Source organism: Octopus sinensis, linkage group LG2 (assembly GCF_006345805.1).
Source record: "Octopus sinensis linkage group LG2, ASM634580v1, whole genome shotgun sequence".
Classification (NCBI taxonomy): domain Eukaryota; kingdom Metazoa; phylum Mollusca; class Cephalopoda; order Octopoda; family Octopodidae; genus Octopus; species Octopus sinensis.
The window spans coordinates 165,001-192,001 of record NC_042998.1 but is presented as its reverse complement, the minus strand read 5'-3'; the positions used below and the strand labels follow the sequence as shown (position 1 = coordinate 192,001).

General features: G+C 33.0%; 1 protein-coding gene across 2 annotated transcripts in view; it reads left to right on the top strand.

Moving 5' to 3' along the window:
- The window catches only part of LOC115223760 (protein kinase C-binding protein NELL1), a 480,108-nt gene that overhangs the window by 427,842 nt on the left and 25,265 nt on the right, over positions 1-27,001 (top strand). The window lies entirely within an intron of this gene.

Genomic DNA, 27,001 nt, shown 5'->3' with positions numbered 1-27,001 from the left:
ACAGATGTGTATGAAGTAAATCTTATCTGCCAAATGACTCTAATATTCTAAACGCAGTGCTTTTTCTATTCATATCTGTTCACACCTAAAACAATTAAGGGCGTGGCCTATAAACAATTAAGGGCGTAGCCTATGTTGAATATTAACATCTGCTTTTATCAGTTGTTATCTCAGTGGTGACAGTCATCAGATTTCAATAGTTTAACATTTATGGACATTATAAGTAGATTCACAAATGACTGAATCTGTTGGGTGCCAGCTTATCACTGAATGTTCGTTAATTCACACAGGCCCACCTTGCAGTCTTCCTGTCTAACATTATTTTTATTCTGTAAATAACGATGTATAATGGGAATTTTTTTATTTAATAACTACTGTTGGCATCAGTGCTGGAGAACAATAAGTAATTGTTGCATTGTGTGTTAAGTTGGTGAAGCACTGCCTTGAGGAATTTTTAGTTGAATGAATCAACCCCAGTAGTTATTTATTAAAGCCTGGTATTTATTTTATTGGTCTCTCTCTTACCAAACCACTAAGTTACACAGATATAAACAGACCAACACAAGTTTTCAAGCAGTGATAAGAGACAAACACACACATGCACACACACACATATATATATGATAGGTTTCTTGCAGTTTCCATGTACCAAATCCACTCACAAAGCTTTGGTTAGCCTGGGGCTATAGTAGAAGACACTTTCCCAATGTGCCAACTAATGGAACAGAACCCAGAACCATATGGTTGGAAAGAAAACTCCTTACCATACAGCCATGTCTGTACCTATAAAATTTTCAGAACAGAAAGACATTGGCTATTGTGGTTTTATCAATAGCAAAGCAAAAATATTGGTGTTTTGTGATTAGGAACACAGTTAGGTACATTCTGTGGATCTGTTCGTGTATGTGTGTGTGTGTAAGAGACAGATTTCCAACACTAGCACACAGCATAATGTATATAACATTATGAAATATTGCTGCTTTTTACACACAGCTCTTATCATATTGGAGACAATCTTGTCAATATAGATAACCTGGTCTAGTGTACTTAAACATGACCTTCATACCACGTTCGTTGATTTTTACTATTTCTGTAAAAGGTCATTAAATCTTACCATTTAATGTTCATGTATTTTGTCTTCTAATCGTCCAAGGATGGTAACCAATTAGGTATTTCTAAAGTGGATTATATGTAATTCTAGATTTCCAACTGGTTCTTTTATATCTTAATGTAAAGGTACTATCTGTTGATTATGATTTTTTTTTTCCTTTTCACAATACTTTTTCTCTGCAATATTGGTTATTTCTTGGCTGTATACTTTTGGAAGACTTTCTGACATTAGCATATTTTATATTACCAACTTTTGGAAGCATTCTTGCTAGTTTGCTCAGCTGCAGTCACAAGATACATATTCAGTTTAAATAACCTATATTTATGTATACAATACATTCATATGCATATATATAGTGAGATCTATATATATATGTATACATACACATATATATATATATATATATATATATATATATATATATATATATAACACCATATATATATATATTTATGTATGTATATATATGTATATAAATATATTTATGTATGTATATATATATATATATATGTATGTATGTATATATATATAATTTGTAAAATATACTCTTTTAATAAACATTCTCACTGCTAAAAGTAAACACATTGGTTACCCCATAGAGTGTAACCACTGCAATTATTTTACACAGTGAGGCTAAAATAGTATGTTTATTAAAATGGGTATATTAACTTACACTCCAGATTATCTGAAATCACTAAGTTGTGCACAATGAATTTATTAAATATCATTATCACGATATTGTATATATGCAAATGTGTGTGTGTGTGTGTGAAGATATGTGACTTAGTGATTTGGGAGTTGAGCTCACAATCCCCAAGATCATGATTTTAATTCCCAGACTGAGAGGTGTGTTGTGTTCTTGAGAAAAATAGGCATAGGAGTGGCTGAGTGGTAAGTAGCTTGCTTACCAACCACATGGTTCTGGATTCAGTCCCACTGCGTGGCACCTTGGGCAAGTGACATCTACTATAGCCTCGGGCCGACCAAAACCTTGTGAGTGAATTTGGTAAGAAGCCCATCATATATATATGTATATATATATATATATATGTTGTGTGTGTGTGTAATTCGCTTTGTGTATTTGTGTTTGTTCCCCCCAACATCGCTTGACAACCGATGCTGGTTTGTTTATGTCCCTGTAACTTAGCGGTTTGGCAAAAGAGCAAAAGAGACCGATAGAATAAGTACTAGGCTTACAAAGAATAAGTTCTGGGTTCGATTTGCTCGACTGAAGGCGGTGCTCCAGCATGGGTACAGTTAAATGACTGGAACAAGTAAAAGAGTAAAAATACTTCATTTCATGTTGCTCAAGTCCACTCAGCAGTAAACAGATAACCCTGCAATGGATTGGTGTCTCATTCAAGGGTACTGTTGCAATCTCCATTACTTATATTGGCATAGACTTGCCTGCCTAACCAGCAGACCAACAGCATTTGAAAGTTATAACAATATGTAGAAGCACATTGTGACCAGCCATATATAATATCATCCAATAATATGGTCAGCGGAGTGATACAGTGATTGATTGATATATATATATATATATATATAGGGAGAGTTTATGAAAAAAACAAAAGATGAAGACAGGTGGAGTACAAAACAAACAGATGTATTAATATAATGCTCAGGAATAGAAAAAGTCTTTTACGTTTCGAGCCTATATATGTATATATAATAATAATAATAATAATAATAATAATAATAATAATAATATTCACAGTATAAATATATAAAATATAAATTAGAGAAAAGAACCACTATTATGCAATTCAAACAATGGTAGACATAAACCAAATCATAAATAAAAGAATAAAATATATTTTATAACAGATAACTAGATCACAAATAGTATAAAAATGAATAATCAATATATAATAATTTTAAAAAACTATGTACGTTTCATGGCTATAATTAAATTTGAATAACGATTAAATTTAAATTTAATCAAAAATCAGTTCAATTTAAAAAATATGAGACTTATACATCCACAAAATTTTTTTTATAGTTATATACAGGGTATTATAATAACCTACACGTGTTTCTGCCACATTTGCAACAGTGAGTAGTCCTGCAGTGGAAACACGTTTAGGTCATTATAATATGTTGTATATAACTATAAAATAAATTTTGTGGACATATGTCTCCATATTCTTTGTTATTAATATTAATATACACTCCAGACAATTTTTACTGTCCAGCAAAGAGAACACGAATTTACCCATCAGAAGAATTCACTGAGCAACTAACAATGAAATGTGGTCACAGATGTTAGATACTGATCGTTGTGGTTAGCCATTAACTGGAACATAACTGAGATCTAATATGGTATCTGCCTGGATAATAGATCCATCCAAATTCGCTTTTATATACACACACACACTTATTTATATATGGTTCAAAATAATACAAAACCAAAAGACAAAGATAGGTGAGGGAACAACAAGCAGGGGTGTATTAGTTTGACACTAAAAAAAAAATGGAAGAAGTCTTTGATGTTTCAAGCCAATGTGTGTGTGTGTGTGTGTGTGTGTGTGTGTGTGTGTGTTTGTGTGTGTGTGTGTGTTGTGTGTGTGTGTGTGTGTGTGTAATTTTAAGGTAAGAGAAATCATTACTGGGCATTTCTCGCAAATCTTTGGACTTGCTTCTTTTGGGGTCTATTTTGTCAAATAAATAAAGTCTCTGCCAAGATGTTGTAAAAAAAGTTACAAGCATTTACACTAGTCCTCACTCAATAATTACATACACATACATATATAACATAAATATGTACATATATATTGGACTGAAATAACCTCTTGGTCTTGCAATCATTTATAATATAATTATTTAAGGTAAAAGTAATTTTGAAGTTCACAATCTGTCAGCATAGTCATTTCATTTAATATTTCTTTTTTAAAGATGGCTTCTATTACATTCTGTAATATTCTCTGTAAGAATCTGGATCAAATCTAGTTCATAGACTTCATAGCTGTTTTGTAATTCATATATGCAGCAACCTATTCTGAATTTTAGTAAACTATACTGTTTGATGATTCAATTTTGTCAAATTATTTCTTTCCCATTGCAATTTCCTCTTTCCTGCACTTGTGTTACCTGTAGCAGTTACCAATTCTTTCTTCATGCAATGTAGTCATTACTTTGAATTACATAATCCATTTAATAGCTTAAGTTTAGTTAAACACAATGACTCCATTAGAATCAGTCTGAAGGATAATTTATTAATGTATTTTATACAACCAAATAGAAAACACGTTGAAATTTTTGGCGTCCATACTAAATTATTCTCTGAACATATTTTTCACAATTCTTGAATTAACAAAAATAAAAATTAAAAAAATGAAATTCAAATTTATAAAAGTTGAAATTTGACACAGTTTTATGGGGAATGTCTTGTCAATACAAAACAAAAATGTACAAAAATGAATCCTTGACAAATCATTGGCATCCAATGACTTAGCAGTTACCAAGGCACACAGCAGTCCCTAATAGCTTTCGGTGAGTACATCTTTTTATAATTCCTTTCTGCACCATTTCTAACCATACCTCCAACCAACTGCTTTTCCTTTTTCTGATTGATTCCTTTTGCTGTGCATTTCATACTTTAAGCCATTAACGGCTGACTAGGATTAACAGAAGGAAATAACTTTAATTGTTAAGTTATATAGAGTCAGCATAAGACATTAACAGCATCTAACCAACCTCCTCTACGTTGGCTTCGAAGACAGAAACAAACATTCTTCCTATTGCACCTTGTTTTGCCAAAACTAGTCCCTTTCAGCATCATTCATTCAAATCAGCATGCTATTCACTTTAGTAAATAGTTTTTCATGAATACTCTTTAGCAAGCTTTTTAATGAATATTTCCTGCATGCACAGTTTAGAGCATCTTTGAGGACCAAGCCCAAATTCTTCTGTTTTCTTTACCTGGAGATGTTTGAAATCTCAACATCTTTAGTAATTCTTCAGTGCCAGAGAAATATATATTTTTTAAAAATTATTATAAGAAAAAGGCAGAGGGATTTAATTTGGTTCAAAGTTCAGCCTCAAAATTCTATCATTGCTGTTTTTAATCTGTTGTCATTGAACCTATTGGGATTAGCTTCTTCTTTAATCTCTAACCAAACTATTAACTTGGACATTGTTTAACTGTTTCATACCATTATATAAAACTCAGAGTGAACAACTACATGACTTATTGCATCCTGTTTTTAATATTAAATAACCACTTTTCGTGCATGTTGCCAGAGTTTTTCTAAGAAAACTTGATCTAACTACATTGTTTACCTATCCTTATTTGCTGCTTCCTTGAAATCTGTTAGTTCTTTCCCACTTTCCCACACTTCATCATTTCAGTTTCCTTTCTCTCTTGGTTCTGTTTTCTTCTCTCTGTTTTGGTTCAATTTCTTTTTCTCACTTGATTGTGTTTTTCTCTTATTTCTGTTTTTGCTCATTTTACTCTTTTCTGTTTTTCTTGTTCTCCCTCCTCTCTCCCCTGTCTCTCTCTCTCTCTCTATCTCTATCTATCTGTATGTATATATATATATATATATATATATATATATATATATACATATCTGTCTATCTTTTCCAAAACTACCAACTTTTCTAAAGTCTCACTCAGAAATAATTCCTCAGATATACCTTACGAGCACTCTGATAAAATCCAAATTTGGCTAATCACATCAAATGATAGGAAATATTTAGAACTGCTTAAAATACACAAAGCTATTATATCAAAGACGCTTATTCAGCAGAAACACATGTCAGAATGTAATATGAAGAAAATGTATTTTTATTAAATAAACTTTCAAGGTGTGTATAACTCTCCATTTTTCATTGTTATGTCTTCACACACACACACACACACACATATATATATATATATAACATTCTTTCACTGCTCTAGGGATAAAATCTGTAGGTTTTTACTCCACTCTAAACGCTTTGCAACGTTTGTTTTGAAAATAGAGGTTTTCTGATTGCAACCCTCCCATGAAATCCAGCTTTGTACAGCTCCCGATGAACAGTTTTTGTGAAAACTGGGTTCTCAAGGTAGTCATTAAGCTCTGCAGTAATTTTGGGAGCTGTACTTTTGTGATCCTTTCTAACAATTCGCGTAAGAGTCCAAGGGTCCCTATCTGAAAGATTTGGTTTTCTTCCAAAGTTTTGTTTTGATGAGGTGGGTTTTCTTGCTTTCTCAAAGGCTGTCATTGCTTTCGAGACAGTACTTCTTGATACAACAAACATTTTGGCTGTTTTCATTACATTACCACCTGCCACACGAGCACCAACAATTTGACCTCTTTGAAAGTCCGATAGATCTGTCATTTTAATGAATTTTAATTACCTTTTTCTGGTGATATCTGAAAAGAAACAAACAGCAATTTTTGTAAAACATATTAAGCAACACAAATAATAAATCAAAACACATAAAAATAAATAAGCTTTTGATGGTTTTATAGATATTTTATAATTATGATGCTTTGATGCTGGGTGTTACCATTATTTTGTCCAACCCCTGTATATATATAAATTTGTGTGTGTCTGTGTATGTTTTCATTTAACTTATGTTTCCCTTGCTAGCATGGGCTGGACAGTAATTTATTTGTGGCAGAATTTTACAACTTGTTGCTCTTCCTGTTGTCAAGCCTTACCTGTTTTCCAAGTAAGGGATTTTTATTCCACAGATAATCAGAATAGCAGACCAGCTCATTGTGATGCCAACATGGGATGAAAACATCATCATTTTGCTCAGCTGGCAACAAACGTTACCATGTAATATCATCATCAGGCACATACATGCTCTCTCTCTCTCTCTCTCTCTCTCTCTCTCTCTCTCTCTCTCTCTCTCTCTCTCTCTCTCTCTCTCTCTCTCTCTCACACACACACACACACACACACACACACACACTTTCTCACATGTATGCATGTATATACATACATGCACAAGTTTGACAAGTCACCTATACAGCTAAGAGCATATATACTGCATACGTATGTACCTGTGTGTGTGTCCACCACCACTTGATAACCTATATTGGCTTGTTTATGTCTTATAACTCAGCAATGTAGCAATAGAGACTGACAGAATAAGTACTGGGGTCAATTTGTTTAACTAAAACTCTTTAAAGTGAACCCCCTGCATGGCCACAATCCAATGACTGAAGCATGTAAAAGATGAAAGATAATGAAGAAATATCATTAATTGTATGTAAAAATACCATATCTTCATTTATTTCCTTGGTTTCTATACTAACAGCCAAATACCATTTCAATATACATAAAATCAAAAGTCACAGAATCATGATTATTGTTGCCTCAATATATAACTTTATGTGTCACATATAAAGCACTCATGCTGGAGCAACATTAAAAGGAACTTTACCTTTTGAAGTACAGATTTAATGAATAATTTTTTGTAACTAAACACTTTCAAATTTCGGACACTAGTAGAATGTGTCCTATAAAACACCGCCGATAGTTATTGTTGACAAACAACAGCAGTAATTTTATTCAGCTGAATACGCATTATTGATTGGTTGAAATTACCAAAATAGGCCTACTTTAACGTGAAATAACTTCGAAAATATAAGTTTTTCACAAAAATGGTAAGAGTAAAACATGTTTTATATGACACATTCTACCAGTGTCCAGAGTTTGAAAGTGTTTAGTTGCAAAGAATTAGTTTTTAAATCTGTACGTCAAAGGGTAAAGATCCCATTAAAAGCACTGGTGCTGGTACCACATAAAAAGCACCCAGTATGCTCTGTGGAGTGGCTGGTGTTAGGAAGGGCATCCAGCCATAGAAACCATGCCTGAATAATGGCACCTGGTGCAAACACTGGCCTTACCAGCTCTGATCAAACTATACAGCCATGCCAGCATAGAAAGCAGACATTAAATGATAATGATGATGATGATATATACTTTAGAAAGTTTTCATGTGTTATTATTTTCATTGTTCAGTCTTTGATCAACTGTTACTGACTCATAGCTGAAGTATTGAGATTGCTCTTTGCTGTATTTGACAGGGTCCACTTTTATAGTATTCCCACTGTATTGCTATAATAATATTAATATCATCATTATTATCATTATTATATTATCATTTACATCTGATTCTCCATACTGGCAAGGGTTGGGTAATTTTTCTGCAACAGTGTTTTATGATTGAATGCACTTCCTGTTATCTTTTATGATACAATGTACCTATTCTAAAAAACTGGCATACAAACAGTAATATTATATGTGTGCGTGTATATATGTATATGTGTGTGTAAATATGTATATATGTGTGTGTAAATACATACACACACACACACACACACACACACACACACACACACACACTTTAATAGTAATATTTTATTATTATTATTAACCCTTTTGTTACCAACCCGACTGAAACCAGCTCTGGCCCTGTAGTAAAAATGTCTTGTTTTCATAAGATTTGAATTAAAATCTTCCCCCAAACCTTAGTCACAATTTATGTTCCTAACACGAGCTTAATGATAGCTAAGTTATTTTACTAAAGGCCTTGCTAATTGCTTTTGAGCCAAATTAACTAACTAACTAACATATTTAAAATAATCGAAAGAAACACGGAGCAACTCAAAATAAATCCAGTAACGAAAGGGTTAAAATGATAAGCTAGCAGAATGATTAGCATGCTGGACATTGCTATGTTCTGAGTTCAAATTTTGCTATGGTCGACTTTTCCTTTCATCCCTTAGGTTTGATAAATTAAGTACCAATGAAACACTGGATTCAATGTAATCGACAAGTCCCCTCCCCCAAAATTTCAGGCCTTGTGCCTTTAGTAGTAAGGATTATTATTATAATTAAGGTAGTGAAATGTCAGAATATATCTACCTGCAGCATGTCTTCTAGCCTTTTGTGTTCTGAGTTCAAATTTTGCCAAAGTCAACTTTGTCTTTTATTCCTTTGGGAATTAGTAAAATAAGTACCAGGCGAGCACTGAATCCAATGTAATCCACTTACTGCCTCCCACTAAAATTTCAGGCCTTGTGCCAAAATTTGAAACCTTTATTAACTTTAATATTCTTGCTGTCTGTACATGTTGTCATTGGCTATTTTTCATGCCCAAGAATTTCAATTTCTTCCTCATTGATTGGTTCAATCATGTTTATGGCATTGATGACCAAGAAAGCCAGTCCTTATCTAAAATAAGTGGAAGCAAAGATTGCAAAAAAGAAATAGTGGCAGTTGTTGTTGCATTATCTTTTCTGTACATTTTCCAACTTATCTGGGGTTTTTTGAGTTCTAAAATATCAGTTCTGGTAATGATAGTATGAAGACAGTTGGAGCAGTTTCCCATGTTTTGGTCTCAATTTCAGCCATTTTGAAGCTTAGTTTTGTTGTTGTTGTTGTTGTTTTTGCTTTTTTTTTAGCTGATTTTGATAAGAGTATGAAGGACATCATCCTCATCTTTTTTTTTTTTTTACCAGTGGTTAATATACTGAGGGAATATTTGACAAGCAAATCTCACTTCTTTCATTCTAGCCTCATGTCCCAACTATCTTAGCCAGTATTCCATCATAGTTGATTTTATGCTTTGACTATAAACTTTTCCCAAGACACCATTGGATGGCTAGCATGAAGTAAGCTTTTGTTGTTAGAGATGCTCCAGCTTTTTGATGCCCCAAAAATATATATATGTTAGCACAGGCATGGTTGTATGGTTAAGACCTTTGCTTCTCAACCACATGTCTTTTGTTGTCAGTCCTATTGTGCAGCACTCCAGCCAAATGGCTTCTACAAGCTCCAGGGTGACCAATGCTTATTTTTCTTTGTGGTAACTTTGTCCAAAACTGTAGATGTATTCATTCCTTAAGGTAACCAAACTTACCTATTTCCAATGTTTCTTATGTGGTTCATAATGTTTATCTTATTTCTTATTTCTTTATTGCCCACATGGGGCTAAACATAGAGGGGACAAACAAGGACAGACAAAGGGGTTAAGTCGATTACATTGACCCGACTGGTACTTATTTAATCGACCCCGAAACGATGAAAGGCAAAGTCGACCTCGGCGGAATTTGAACTCAGAACATAACGGCAGACAAAATACCGCTAAGCATTCCACCCGGAGTGCTAACCACTCTGCCAGCTCGCTGCCTTGATATTTATCTTCTCTTCATAAACTCAAATCAAAACAAATGAAGTATTGTTTCTATCATGGAAATGCTAAAGGGTCTCCACATCTAAGACAGCAACTTTGTATGTTAAAAATGGAAAACCCATTACTACACCCAGCAGAATAAGGCCCATAAGTAATTACACCTACAGGTGATTATTTCTTATTTGTTTCAGTCATTGGAATGTTAGCCATGCTGGAGCAGTTCGTTGCAGGGTTTAGTCAGACAAGTCAATCCCAGCTCTTCTTATTTTTAAGTCTGGTACTTATTCTATCACTCTTTTACCAAACTTCTAAGTTACATGGACATAAATAAACCAACACCAGCTGTCAAATAGTGGAGGTAAAGACAAACACAAAGGCATACACACATACATACATACATATATATTATTTTTATACAAGAATGTTGTTGACAGTGACTTTGAAGTTATTGTCAACAACATTCTTGAATAAGAATAACAAATTTGTACTCTATAAAAATGCAGAGTAATCCATCAGATAAGTGTAATGTTCAACTCATGCCAGCGTGGAGACCAATGTGTTAAAGGATGATGATGATCATCATATATGGGCTTCCACACAGTTTCCATCTGCCAAATTTACTCATAAGATATTGGTAAACCTGGGTCTATAATGGAAGACACTTGCCTAAAGTGCTACACAGTGGATGGATGTTTATATGTTTGAATGGATGGATGTTTGTGTATGTATATGTAAACCAAATGCCAGTTAAGCATAACCAGATAACATGCTCTTATTTTATTGGTTCTCATTGTTTATGCATACTCCGCACTTTATTAATTACTAGCCATCATGTTAAGAAAACCTTTATCTTCTAAATGTCCATAACATATCCAGTAAGTCATATCTATCAGTTTTCTCAAATTCTTTGTAATTATTTCCATTGTTAACACTTGGAATACCATCATACTGCTTACCTTTTGCATGTTGAGATTTCAAAAAACAATAATAGCCTGATGCAGTCTTTCTCTAAAATCTATTTACTTATTTTAAAATTGCCATAAATCAAAGAACTTTTACCATAAATAACTCCATTTCTGGTCCCAAGTATTTGATTGAATTGACAAACCCTTTCTTGGCTGCTACTCTCCTCACCCCCACCTTGCAAGATGCTTAATTTTACAATAAGCCTTGGCAGTGCTTGAAATGGGAGTTTTCTATCAGATTAGTCTCAGTGATACTGGTTTCTCTGTGTCCTCTGTTGGTTGCTTTGTACACACACTGCCAACTTTTTATTTGGCTTTTTATCATATATTGTATTAAATCACCTTCATGTTTTCTATTTTGTTATCCAAATTTTTGTCGAAAATGAACATCTTATCTAATTTTTTTTACAATTTTATACAACGGTAAAAGTTTAGAATATTCATTAATAAGAGATATTTTTTCCTATGAATGAAACCACTTCTAAATGTCCTTATTTTGCTGTCTGTTCAGATCAGTCCTGTTTGAAATACGGGATATGTTATCAGCTTATCACCAATTCATTCTGCGGGTTTTGTTTTTTGTTTTTTGTTTTTGTTTTCGTTTTTTGATGGTGGGATTCATAACTGAACATAGTTAATTATAGAATTTAATATGACAGATCACATGCAATACTGTAAATATCTAAAATGCTCTTGTATACAAGAAGAAGGCATACAGAATAGACTTTATGCTGGATATAGTTAACAAGCAGCTAAGCCCGGTTTCACCCGATCTGTTTGGGTGATGTGGCTGTGATCGTTTTTGGTCAGGCATAATCTATAACAGCTTTTCTCAACATTATCATATCGGGTCCCCTGTTTTGATTGCAGCCTCCAGCTGTATGAAAATTTCCTGACCCCACCATGTCAGAAAACAGCAACTGGTTGTTTTAATGGCAGAAGCAAAAGGAATTCCATTAGAAAAAAATTTTATTGATTTTCTCAGTAAGTATGGGTGCTAGGAAAAAAAATACAAACCACATTCCAATCTATGCACCCGTCTCCACATGTGTGCTATTTTTCACGCGAATCCACCCGGCCGTTTGGCTGTGAACCACAAGACAAGAAAGAAGACAACGATCGCTCATATCCAATTTATATTATAGATTAGACAGGATATACACTAAATTCAACATAGTATCTAAATTTTGTGAGTGCTTATGTGAAAAACAGAAGTTTTAAATGTTGTTTTACAAGAATGGATGAATATATGTTCTTTGGTTTTCTTGTATAATTGTATGACAGAGGCAATGACAAGTGACTGAGATCTTCATGACTTGCTGTGCTTGAGAAAACTCATCAAGCCAAGTGAAACCATAATCATGACTATTGCCAGTGTCATGTAAATGGCACACGTGATGGTGGCACATGAAAAAAAAAGCACCCATTACACTCACGTAGTGGTTGACATTAAGAAGGGCATCCAGCCATAGAAAACCATGCCAAATCAGACTGGAACCTAGTGCAGTTCTCCAGCTTACTAGTTCCAGTCAAACCATCTAACCCATGCCAGCATAGAAAAGCAGACATTAAATAATGATGGTGCTGGCACTGGTGCTGGCGGTGGCTGTGATGATGATGATGATGATGATGAAGAAGCAATTAGTTGATAGACTGTACTGGCTATACAAAGATTGGTGAGTAGAGAATTTCAGCAGAAAGGTTTAGGAACAAAAAGTTTGAGTGCAATGTAGGGGGTTAACTTATAGTAGAATCAATAGAGGAAACCAAAGGTCAGACATAAAATAGAAGAAACCAGTTATGGAGATTAGACATGAAATGTGGAGTAGCTTAGAGTATGAAGATAGGGAAAAGCTTTAAGAAATCTTCTGCTAATGTTGCTTTCTCCCCTACTAGACTAAAGAGTCCTCATTTCTCTACTTTGCTTTCAGTCATTCAGTACTAATTTGTAATATCATACTAAGAACAAATACATATCCATGTAATTGTCTTCATGTAAATTTTCAGACTCATCCTGATCATATACAATGTATAAATCTCTATGTTATACAGATACGATTCTTGTGTAATCAATGTTTTATTTATTTTCTGCATCAAATAGATAACATATATATACTGTCAGTAAATCATAAATCCAAAAGAGAAGTACACACTAAATTATAGAACAGTAGAGTAATTAGATAAAGATAGTTATGGCTGGTCCATGGGGTCTGAAGGAACGCTGTAAAGCTAAGCTCTTTATGGATGTGAAACCCCACAAACCAGCCATAACTATCTTTATGTAATCATTCATATATATATATATATATCGTGGCACTCCATTGGTTATGACGATGAGGGTTCCATTTGATCCAATCAATGGAACAGCCTCTCATGAAATTAATGTGCAAGTGGCTGAGCACTCCACAGATACATGTTCCCTTAATGCAGTTCTCGGGGAGATTCAGCATGACACAGAGTGTGACAAGGCTGGCCCTTTGAAATACAGGTACAACAGAAACAAGAAGAAAGAGTGAGAGAAAGTTGTAGTGAAAGAGTACAGCAGGGTTCGCCACTTATTCATTCACATTGTTTCAAATTAATCAGGCGTAATCTTGTAGCTTTGAGATATTGTTAAATTGATTATTTATGTTTTCAATAACACCATCAGGTTTGTGTGAGGGGCCAGGTATGGCCAGTTTAAATGCTGAAGGCTCACGGTGTTGAGCTGGAGGAAACATTAGAGTACTTGACAAAAATGTTTTGTAGTATTTCTTCCAGCTCTTTATATAGTGAGTTCAAATTCCACAAGGGTCAACTTTGCCTTTCAACCTTTTGGAGTCAATAAATAAGTACCAGCCAAACACCAGGGGTTGATATAGTTGACTTCCCCACCCTTCAATATTGCTGGCTTTGTGCCAAGAATAGAACATTTTATCACCCTATTTTCGAACATTATTTTTGTTTGTGGCTATGGTATATTATTTAAGGGAGTGATATTATTGTCTTAATTATAGAATAAAATAATCTATATCTGCATTGCACCGCTACCACCAATCTACTAATTTCACTGGTTTATCATTCCGTTTATATTTTTATTGTTGGATTGATAGAGTCATTAGAACATTATTTATCCTGGATATTTACATTCTGTGTTCAAATCCCACTGAAGCCAACTTTACTTTTTATCCCTCTGGGGTTGGTAATATAAATCATTAGTCAAGTCCTGAGATCAATTTAATCAGCTAACCCTTGACCTTCAAATTTCAGGCTTTATGGCTATATTGAAATTTTATTTTTCATTTTTTTTCTAAGGGTAGTGGATTGGCAGAATCATTAGAGCACCTGAAAAAATACTTTGTAGTATTTGTTCCAGCTCTTTTCATTCTGAGTTCTTATCCTACCAAAGTTAACTTTGGCTGTCATTCTTCCAGGGTTGATACACTAAAGTATCTGTCAAGTACAGGGGTCTATTCAATCCCTAAAACCATCCCAACAAACTTTGCCTTGTACCTATACTAGAACATTTATTAATATCATTTTATCAATATAAGGCAGTGAATTAGCAGAACCATTAGCACACCAAGCAAAATGCCAAGTGGCATTTCTGAGTTCAAATTCCACTGAGGTCATACCAGTTGAACACTGGGGCCAGTACAATTGACATACCCCCTCTTCTAAACTTGCTGCCCTTGATCCAAAATTTGAAACCAATATTATTCTATTAATGTGTATCAGACACATCTTTCAAATATAATAAAATCTTAATAATCACTTTTCACAGGAATATTATGGCCATTAAGGTTTATACCCACATCTGCTCTTAAGGTGAAATCATCTCTAGGAAAATTCACCTGTATCAATTGATTAAATGAATCCCCCACCACTCTTTTTTTTTTTTGCAATAGATGTTTTTGATTTAATGGCAAACCTTAATCATTGTCATCATCAGCTTCATCATCATCATCATATCATCATCATTGTTTTAATAGCCATCTTTCCATGTTTGGGTTGGATGGAGTTTATTAAGCCAGATGGTCTGTGGCCAGCTGATCTTCCTGTCATTATTTGTCTCCTGTTTCCAAGTAAGGTAATATTTTCTCATGGCCAGAATATTGGAACCAGTGACATTACTTGTATGACAATAACACTCATTTACAACTATTACATGATATCGAAACAAGGAATCACAAACATACACACATTCACACGCGTATATATATATATATATATATATATATATATAATTTCAACAATTGAGGGTAAAATTAATTAATTAATCAATTTCACCAAGTATTCAGTATGCAAAGGGACCATTTAAGGTGAATTCAATGTAATAATTTTATATATATATATATATATATATATATATATATATATATTAGAAGGTTTGGAGATGATGTACAGGTATTATATATTAGAAGAAATGAGGTACTCAAAAATTTGGATGGTTTTATATCTACAGATATTTATTAGTATGTTACATGTTTTTATAAATCATATATCATATATTAGCGCTTTTGTCCACTCTAGTGGAGTCTTCAAATTGAACAGTTCAATTTGAACTAAATTCTACTGCTAAGTTTGTTCATGGAGTTTTAGTTTCCTTTATATATCTAGCATTATGTTAGAATTGATTCTTTTAGAAATTGGAAATTTGAATTGAGAGGTTCTTGGTGGTGTGGGAAGGCTTGTCATTTTTTTTTTAAAGTTTGAAATTTCAAAATAAAGTTAGTGGAATATTTTATCTTTTACTTGTTTCACTTATTGAACTGCAGCCATGCTGAGGCACCACACTGAAGAGTTTTAATCAAATAAATCATTACCAATACTTTTTCTGGGATTTTAAAGTCAGTTACTTATTCTTCTGGATCAGTCTCTTTTTTTAAACTGCTATGTTACAGGGACATAGACAAAGCAACACCCGTTGCCAAGCAGTGGTGGTGTGACAAAGGCAGATACAAAGACACACGCACACATATACATATAAAGCCTTGTGAGTGGATTTGGTAGGCAGAAACTGAAAGAAGCCCATCGTGTATATGTATGTGTATATATATATATATATATATATATAATAATAATAATAATAATAATGATAATTGTGTACAGTGCTCAGGTGCACTACAACTCATCTAAAGTGTATATATAATCAGGTGTAGTTTCGGCGGATTTCGGAAAGCACGAGGGCCTTAAAGGATGCAGTGTCATGGCAGTCAACAACTGACGCAGGCAGTTTATTCCATGCTTCAGCAACTCTGAGCATGAAGAAATGTTTCCGAAAGTCATGGGAGCTGTGTTGTTTTCTGACTTTGTAGGCATGTCCACGTGTGTTAGACACATGAAGATCAAAAAGGTGTTCAGTGCTGTTGTTGGTGAGGTGTTTGATAACTTTGTGGGTGTTTACCAAGTCCGTCGCCAGACGCCGGAGCTTCAGTGAATCCATGCCCAGGGAAACAAGGCGCTCAGAATATGGTAGGTGTCTGATGGAGGGTATGCGTTTGGTTGCACGTCTCTGGACAGATTCCAGGAGGTCAATGTTCTGAGCAAGATAGGGGTTCCAAACTGATGATGCGAATTCCAAGTGTGGTCGTACCATAGCTGTATACAGTTTTAAATAGATGGCTGGAGAGCGGCTAACAAAAGTCTTGCTGAGTGATGCCAAGACACCCTCGGCCTTCTTGACAATTTTAGAGATATGCTTTGTCCAACGCAAATCACTGCTGACAGTGATGCCTAGGTCACGCTCGCAAGAGGATTTCTTGATATCAGTGTTGTGGAGGGAGTATGTGGACGCAGGGTATTTTCTCCCAAAATGCATGGTGGTACACTTGTCCACAGCCAGTTTCAGTTGCCAGTCTGTGATCCATTGCTGCATTGTGTCTAGGTCTGATTGCAGGAAAGAGTTGTAGACATCAGGATCTGTCCTCTTGATTTCAAGGTACAGCTTGATGTCGTCTGCATATTTCAATACTGTGGAATTCTTTAAGTTGGCATCTATGTCATTAATGTATGCCACAAACAAGAGGGGACCAAGGATAGATCCCTGTGATACACCCGATGACATCTCATATGGTGTAGAGTGCTGTCCTAGAACTGTGACTACCTCCTTTCGGCTGAGGATGAAGGATTTCAACCAGTTAAAAAGGTCATCCCTCACACCCATTGCAGAGAGTTTCACCATAAGCCTTTTGTGTGGCGCAGAGTTGAAAGCCTTAGCAAAGTCAAGGTAGACAACATCCACCCATGAGCTACTGTCAGTGATCTGAGTAATGTCCTCAAGGAACTCGACAAGCTGATCACTGCAGTTGGAGTTAAGGACAAATCCATATTGTGAGGGTCGGATGAGACTGCGAGAGCTCTAGAAGTTCCAGAGTGTTTCTCTGACACACGATTCCATCAGTTTTGCAATACAGCTAGTGAGACTGACTGGGCGATAGTTGACAGCTGATGTGCGGTCGCCCTTTTTGAACAGAGGAATGACACTGGCAGTTTTCCACTGCTCCGGAGTAGCACCATTGTTGAGACAGTACTGGAAGAAAATAGAAAGCTGGTGTAAAAGGAAGTACCTGCCACGTTTGAGAAGCAGGTATGTAACTCCATCGAGACCAGGGGAGGCATAGTTGCGCTTATTTTGAAGGTGACGTCGCAGCATGTATGTATGTATGTATGTATGTATGTATGTATGTATGTATGTATGTGTGTGTATATATTTGTGTGTCTGTGTTTGTCTCCCCAACATCGCTTGACAACTGATGCTGGTGCGTTTATGTCTCTGTAACTTACCAGTTCGGCAAAAGAGACTGATAGAAAGAATAAGTCATAGGGTCGATTTGCTCGACTTAAGGCGGTGCTCCAGTATGGCCACAGTCACATGACTGAAACAAGTATATATATATATATATATATAAATGTAACAGGCTTTCACACAGTTTCTTTTTATCAAATTCACTCGCAAAGCATTGGTCAGTCCAGTCAGTAGAAGACACTTACCCAAGTCCCCTCACTGTAGGACTGAATCCAAAACTATACGATTGCAAAGTGAGCTTCTTGATCCCACAGCCATGCCTGTATCTGTTAGTGAATATTTCAATATATTAAAACTTGAAAAGTGATGGGGAACAAAAAGAGAATCAAATTAAAAATAATTTTATTAAGTCAAAATTCAAACTCTAATTGAAATTCAGTGTTGTAATAAATTAACTTTGAATTCATAAAAGTATTTTTTTTTGTATTCAATTTGTTTTTGATTTGAAATCTTTTAATTTTCAACATGTTTTTGTTTCTATTTTCAATTCAAAACAATTCTTTTAAAACTTGAATCCAGCTTCATTTCTTTTATTTAACCCTTTGCTTGTCCAAATCATTTTCATGAGTTTGTCCTAAATGTCCATGCTTGTTTTCAGACTTTCAGTAAGCCCTTGCTTCATACCTTCTGAGTAATAAAGAGCTTTCCTTTCATAAGTCTCTGTTAACTCTGATAAATGAAAACAATTGGGAATATACATGGTATATGATGCATGGACTCCAGAGAAATATGTCCTGTTTAACACGTGATACAAAGCACAAGCAAAGGATTAAGAATCAACTAAAGTATATTATTAGAAAATACAGCTAATTATGATTGTATATAATCATAAAATATTAGTAAACCAATTAAGTAATTGAATGATATTCTCTATTATGTTTAATAACATTTGAAATTTTAGTTGGGTAGCAAACTACATTGCTCTTATAGCCTTGTACACAACAATTTTATACATTTTATACATGGTTGCCAGTTTTGTGTTCTCTCTGGGCAAGGCACATAATTCTATTTGATACACTCTCTTGTCAGAAAATATATTTTTGTGCTTCTCTGCTATAGAGTGGTTAATACTAAGAAAATTTAATAATAATAATAATTATAATGATAATAATGATAATAACAATAATAATAACAATAATACTGATGACGGTGATGATGGTTTTTGATTTAGGCACAAAGCCAACAGTTTTGAAGAAAAACTATACACGTATAATATATAAGGGTCCAAATGTCTCTCAGACATGTTTGGACTGGTCTTAAGTTTGTTAAAATTGCTCACATATATGTATGTATAAATATCTGCATGTATACACACACATAAATACATGCATATACATATATACATCATCATCATCATTGTTTAACACCTGTTTTCCGCCCTAGCACGGGTTGGACGGTTCGACCGGGGTCTGGGAAGTCAGGGGCAGCACCAGGCTCCAGTCTGATCTGGCAGTGTTTCTACGGCTGGGTGCCCTTCCTAACGCCAACCACTCCGCGAGTGTAGTGGGTGCTTTTTACGTGCCACCTGCACAGGTGCCAGGGGGTGTCTGGCATCGGCTACGATCGGTTGGTGCTTTTAACGTGCCACCGGCACGGAAGCCAGCCAATATATATATATATATATATATAATAATAATAATAAAACATTGTGTACAGTGCTATATATATATTAAATTAGAGATAAAACCACTATTAGGCAAATCAAACAGTGAAAATCATAAACCAATACATAGAAATAAAATTAATTAATAAAAAATATATAAAATATAAAATTCAAAATTTTAAATATTTAAATTGAAGTTAAAATTTTAAAAATTATTTAAATTAATGATTTATACTTATTAATTTTTAAATATATATATATATATATATATATAATTTTTTTTTAAATATATATATATAACTATCAAAAAGTATTAAATGTTTAATATAAGATAAAGAATAAAACTCTTTATCTTATATTAAACTTTTAATACTTTTTGATAGTTATATATATATTTTTAAAAAAAAAATTTTTAATTTAAAAAAATAGAATAAAATAAAATAAAATAAAATAAAGATAAAAAAATAAATAATAATAATAATAATAATAATATATATATATATATATATAATATATATATATTTATATATATTTAAAAATTTATAAGTGTAAATTATTAATTTAAATAATATTTTAAATTTTAACTTTAATTTAAATATTTTAAATTTTGAATTTTATTTTTCATTAATTAATTTTATTTCTATGTATTGATTTATGATTTTCACTGTTTGATTTGCCTAATAGTGGTTTTATCTCTAATTTAATATATATATATTTATACTATAAAATTAGATTTAATCCTAAATCTAATTTTTCTCTGTAAGTTTGGATTTACTCCCTAATATTATTATTATATATATACATATATATACTTACACAGATTCATATATATATACACACATATATATTTCTATATACATATATCTATTTTTCTATTTCTCTCTCCCTCTCTCTCTCTCTATATATATATGTATATATATATATATATATTGTGTGTGTGTATGTGTATTTATGCATGCATAGTTATAATTGCACATGTATATGTGTATATATATTTATGTTTGTATATATATTTATGTTTATATATATATATTTCATATATATAATATTCAGAAGCCGTACATCTCCCATGGTGTGTGTGCGTGTGTATGCACTTGTGCATGTGAGTGCAGTTGTATGTGTGTATGCGTATACATCAACCAGTAAAAGAAGTTCTGGAAATCCGAGTATAAATATTTCTAGTCTTTATTCAGCTTCTTGAAGGATTTAATACTAATTTTCACAAAGTTTTTCATCCTTAAAATTTCTTCAGCCCATGTTAGTTCAGGTTTGTTAATAATTAGTTACTTCATACTGATTAAAATCAACATTTAAAAGCAAGATTATCTTTGACCTGAAGAAATGAAGATTGAAAAAAAAATCTTTGGTTGAAAAACAAAAAAAAGAAACTTACAAAGTGTGATCTTTAGATGAAATTATATAAATTCATAGTTTTCGTATATTGTTGATATTTTTGTCAGTGAACTAGTGAATCTCCTCCCTTGACTTATACAACATATGATGTTTGATGGAAAGCATTAGCTATTATCCAAAACCATTCATTCATACTTCTGAATACTTCACTTTCTTTAAGATTTTAATGCATTCACTTCAATTCTACTTCATTTATACTGATCATAATTTTATTATATATATATGTGTGTGTGTATGTATATATATATATATATATGGTTTTTTTTAAAATCCAAAATAGACACAAACTCCAATTTTCCTATATGATTGGGTTGAATAATTGTTGAGAATTTTCTTAAGATGAAACCAATGGTAACCTTAAATCACAAATAAAGAATCTTTATCCACTAGTGCAGTGTTGAACACTCATTTTCATTGTTTGATATTTCTGTACACATACATACATATATATATATATACATATATACATACATACATTCATACATACATACATACATACATACATACATACATACATATATATATATACATATATACATACATACATTCATACATACATACATACATACATACATACATACATACATACATACATACATACATACATACATACATACATGTATATATTTATAAGTAAAAATATGATAAACACAACATGCAGTTTATACTGTTTGTTCCTAATGCACATTTCACCATTGTATCTATTTGCATACTCTGCAGTGAGTGTTCATAATACATTTGAATGCAAACCCACAGTGGTTCTTCCGGGGAATACTTTGTAACATTATGTTAACACATAGCAAATGCTTAGATCTAAAATCACACACAACATAATCCTTTTTTTTATATATATAAATCTGATGTGCTGCTCTATTGTAAAAGAGCACAAATATTCAATAACTTTTTGCCTGAAATATTTACATACAATGGCATTAAAAATGGATTGAAATTGAAATAATAGTAACTGGTAATTAAAGATATGCTGAAATCTTACTTCATCTTCTTCTTCTGTGGATTCATAAGACTTACAAGTGAAAGACCTGGATTTTCTATACCAGTGAGATTTAAATCTTCATAAATTCAAGAGTATAAACAGCTTCATACTCAAGTTGAGTGTTGCATTGAAAATACTCTGTTTTTCTACCCTGTCAGTATCTTAATATGCATATATATATACACACACAAGCATGTATATACATGTGTGTGTGTGTATATTAGTACTAGATGCCTTATGGTACTTAACAATGGCTAATTAAATTCATTCCCAACAATACAAAGTACTGTGTTGTACTATAACATTTGAAGATATATAATATATATATATATATACAAAAATTCTATAATTGTAAGCATAATTAGAATTAGGGTTCAGCAAAAATTGCTTCACCACATACCGTAATTTAGAAATAGCAGTTGAATACTATTCTACTACCATAAGATATCTCCCAGATTTTTATTATTATTATCATTATATATATATATATATATATATTATATATATATATATATATATATTGCAATAGCACTGAAATATCACTACTGATATAGTAGTTTTTATTACTATTGATGATATTAATAACTAGGTTGTTGTTACTATGGTAGTCTTTATCAATACATGACACTGAACAGTATAACAAAATGTTGCTTCTATAATATATATCAATGTAAGACTATTTCTAGAGTAAGACAAATTATCAATTCTAGATCATACTATTTGACAGGGCATGCTCTAGTTATCACAATAAGCTATATTATGAATAATAAACAATTGGCTGAGCATAGATTCATCTTAATAGTATGTTGTATTTAATGAGGATGCTTTCAATCAATATATGTATTTATTAATTATATTAACTAAACTTTAACCCTTTTGATACCTACATGCCTGAGAACACTCTGGTTTGATGATGCAAATTTTCTGTTTTAAAGTTAAAACCTGCTGTCAAAATTTCATCGTAATTTATGTTCCAAACATTTGATTAATAATGACAAAAGCTATTTTACTAAATTGTTCATATTTTTCAAAATTAATTAAAACAAAAGCTGTGTGTTTCAACATATATCGTAACAAAAGGGTTGAGGAGGCTTGTGGCTAGCAGCATTGTGCATGGATTCTAGAAAAAGATTATAAATGTGCTGTAATAAAATAAAAATAGTATCTCAAATGATATTTTAGAGCTGTTGCAAAAAGGGAAATTTGATTTTTAGAGTTCCAGAACAGAGTTCTTTTAAAAGAAAAATATATATACAGAAGTAGGCGAGATGAGCAACATAAGAATATTAATGGTATTTTTGCATGTGGAGAATTATTTACTATGATGAGACACATTTTGTTTCGCAGTGCTGTGTGTGTGTGTGTCTGTGTGTCTGTGTGTGTGTGTGTGTCTGTGTGTCTGTGTGTGTGTGTGTGTGTGTTTCATTTTCATTTTATATTTTCCATACTATCATGAGTTGGACAGGTCAACTGCAACACATTGTCTTGCCTCTTGTTGCAGTCTTTCATTATTTTCTTCATAAGATCAGGCTCTAAATCTTTGATATATATATAGGCGGTGCCCCAGCATGGCCACAGTCAAATGACTGAAACAAATAAAAGAATATATCTCAAAGATATATTTTTATAACTGGACATATATTTAACTGCATATAAATATGCATATATGTGTGTGTGTTATATATATATATATCATCATCATCATTCATTTAGCGTCCGTTTTCCATGCTAGCATGGGTTGGACGGTTCAACTGGAGTCTGGGGAGCCCGAAGGCTGCACCAGGCCATATATATATATATATATGTATGTATGCATATATATATATATATATATATATATATGTATGTATGTGTATATATATATATATATATATATATGTATATGTATGTATGCATATATATATGTATATATATATATATATATATATATGGTGGAAGTCAGCTTGTGCCCAAGTATGACTATTTCCTTAACTTAGCAAGTCTGTGCAAGCTTTCCCTAAGTCCAAGAAGTTTTTGTGCCTGAAATCGTTTTGAGTGGAATCGTGCGGGTGTGAAGCCATGCAACCAGTGGCATAACGGAGGTTGAGACAACCAGAAACCAGCCACACTTCAGGGTTTTTTTTTTATATGAGATTCCCTTCTATTTGAAGGAAGTTATAACAAAGACTAGGAGTTTTTCACTTCCATTGGTTCACATGCTAATTAATCCATAGCAAGATCCTAACAGGTGTTACTACTCAGGATCAGAGTGGACCTGGGAACACTAGTGGCTAAGAGATGGCTCCACACTCCTCAATCCTGGAACTCCTTTAACCAGGCCCAACAACTGGATGGAGTTTAAAGTCATATACAGGAAAAAAATATACATAGATATATAGGTGCTGTGTTATATTAAGTATATATTATATATATCAAATATATATATACACGCATATATATATATATAAGAATGTTTTGCGTAATAAGATAAAAAACAAGGCTGTATAGATATTAGAGCATTTATAGATAGAAGGTCTTACAGCTGTTTCTAGGATATTAATTAATAATATCCCTTAATATTAATTAATATCCTAGAACCACTGTAAGACCTTCTATCTATAAATGCTCTAATATCTATACAGCCTTGGTTTTTTATCGTGTTGCGCAAAACATTCTTATATACACACGCTGACATAGAACCAACGTTGAACCCTTTATTCGCAATATTACCGAATCTTGAACTTAATTGTGGTCCGTCTATAGCACTTATTCAGCATTACCTGACATCTTTGGTTCTCAATGACACCACTATCTCTTATACATATAAACTTAGATATGTTTTGACCAAAGATAGGTCCAGGCCATGTCAGACTTAATATTAATAGCACCACCTGATAGGATTAGCTAAATCCTTTTTAAGTAATGTTTTCTGGTATCATGGTCCATTCAAGTAGGGAGTTCTTGTTGAATGAGTTGTATCTCTATATATAAACGGCAGTTTGTCTGTGCGCGTTTCTGTGTGTCTGTTTGCTTGTACCCTCACCCTGACCACGGCTTTCAACCGATTCTGATGAAACTTGACACACACATAGCCCAATGTCATAATTCAAAACTAACGCAGCCAAAATTTTGAAAAGTTCCCCCAGTTCTGAAAAAAATCGATAAATTCGACATGGGGTCCAGAATCAGAAACACGAACCACAAACTGTCTAGGGGACGCAACTCCATCCTTTTTTAACTCTCAAAAAAAAATTTACCATCATTTTTTTCCATTTTTTGCTATTTTTTGGCTATAACTCTCTAAAAATGCTTTATAGTTATTTCCCTTACAAACCTGAGCAACGCCGGGCGATACTGCTAGTTCAAGTATAAATGGCTTATCCGGTATTCCTTGAAAAAATTTGTCCAGATTCTGTTTAAAGGTGATAGGATCCTTTTCCTCTTTGATCTGTTTCAGGACAATGTTAAATATCATCATCATCATCAATTAACATTTGTTTTCCATGTTTTCATATATGGTATACACATGGGGGTGGAGGCGCAATGGCCCAGTGGTTAGGGCAGTAGACTCGCGATCGGAGGATCATGTTTTCGATTCCCAGACTGGGCGTTGTTTGTGTTTATTGAGCGAAAACACCTAAAAGCTCCACGAGGCTCCGACAGGGGGTGGTGGTGACCCCTGTTGTACTCTTTCGCCACAACTTTCTCTCACTGTTTCTTTCTGTTTCTTGAGTAATGCTGCAATGGACTGGTGCCCTGTCCAGCTGAAGGGAACACATACGCCAAAGAAACCAGGAAACCAGGCCCATGGGCCTGGCTAGGCTTCAAAGAGGGCGATGAAAGAAAAATACTCATAGGGAGGGACACTGAGAAATAAAGAGAAAGGATGGAGGCAAAATTTGATTGAGAAAGAAGTTTGTGTTTGTTGTTGTGTATGAAGAAGAGAAGAAGTGGATAAAGATGAGAATGGGTGGAAGTAAAAGGAATAAGAATACCCGAAAGAGACAAAATGAAACACAAGGAAAATTGAAGTGAGGCATGAAGCAAAATTATTAAGAATTACTGAAAGGAGGCAGAATGAACCCTCTCATTTCTGACAGGTACTACATTGCTGTGTGTATATATGTGTGTGTGAGTATGTATATATGTGTGTATATATATATATATATATATATATAATATATATATATATATATATATATATATATATAGATAGATAGATACATACATACATACATACATACATACATGTAAATTTGTGTGTATGTTTGCATGTTATATGATATAAACAAGAATTACATATTCCAAACCATGGGTTTTTTTTGTTTTGTTTTATTTGTACCTTCAGGCAGCCATACAACCCAGGTATGTTGATCTCAATCCTACATATGTAAGACCCTACACGGTTCCAACTCAAGCAAAAAATTTGCATATACACATACAGATACATACATACATACATACATACATAAATTGAATATTTCAGTATATCACTACACATGCTTTCATAGCATGTTTATTCCAAATACAAATACAGTTGCATCACTTAATAGATGATATTATAAGTTATATTCCTCACCAACGACATACACGCACACACACACACACACATGCTTACACTTATATACATATTTACAAAATATTTTTATATTATTGCTATATTAACACAAGTCAATGTTTGATAATATATTTTATTACCACACTGGTGTTTGAATAACATTTATTTTATATGCTGTCATATAATAATTAATATTAACAATTTTAACAATATATACTATTATCACTCTGCTGTGTTTTCAATATTAATTATATCAGAAGTGCTCTCTCTCTAATTATTTCGTTCTAACTGCTTGTTTGCTTACTCTTGGCTTTCTAAAATTTAATATTGACCATTTGAAATAGTCAGACTGAAGCTGGTTTGTCATTTGTTTTATTCTTTTACTATATATATATATATATATATATATATATATATATATATACATATACATATATGTACATATATAT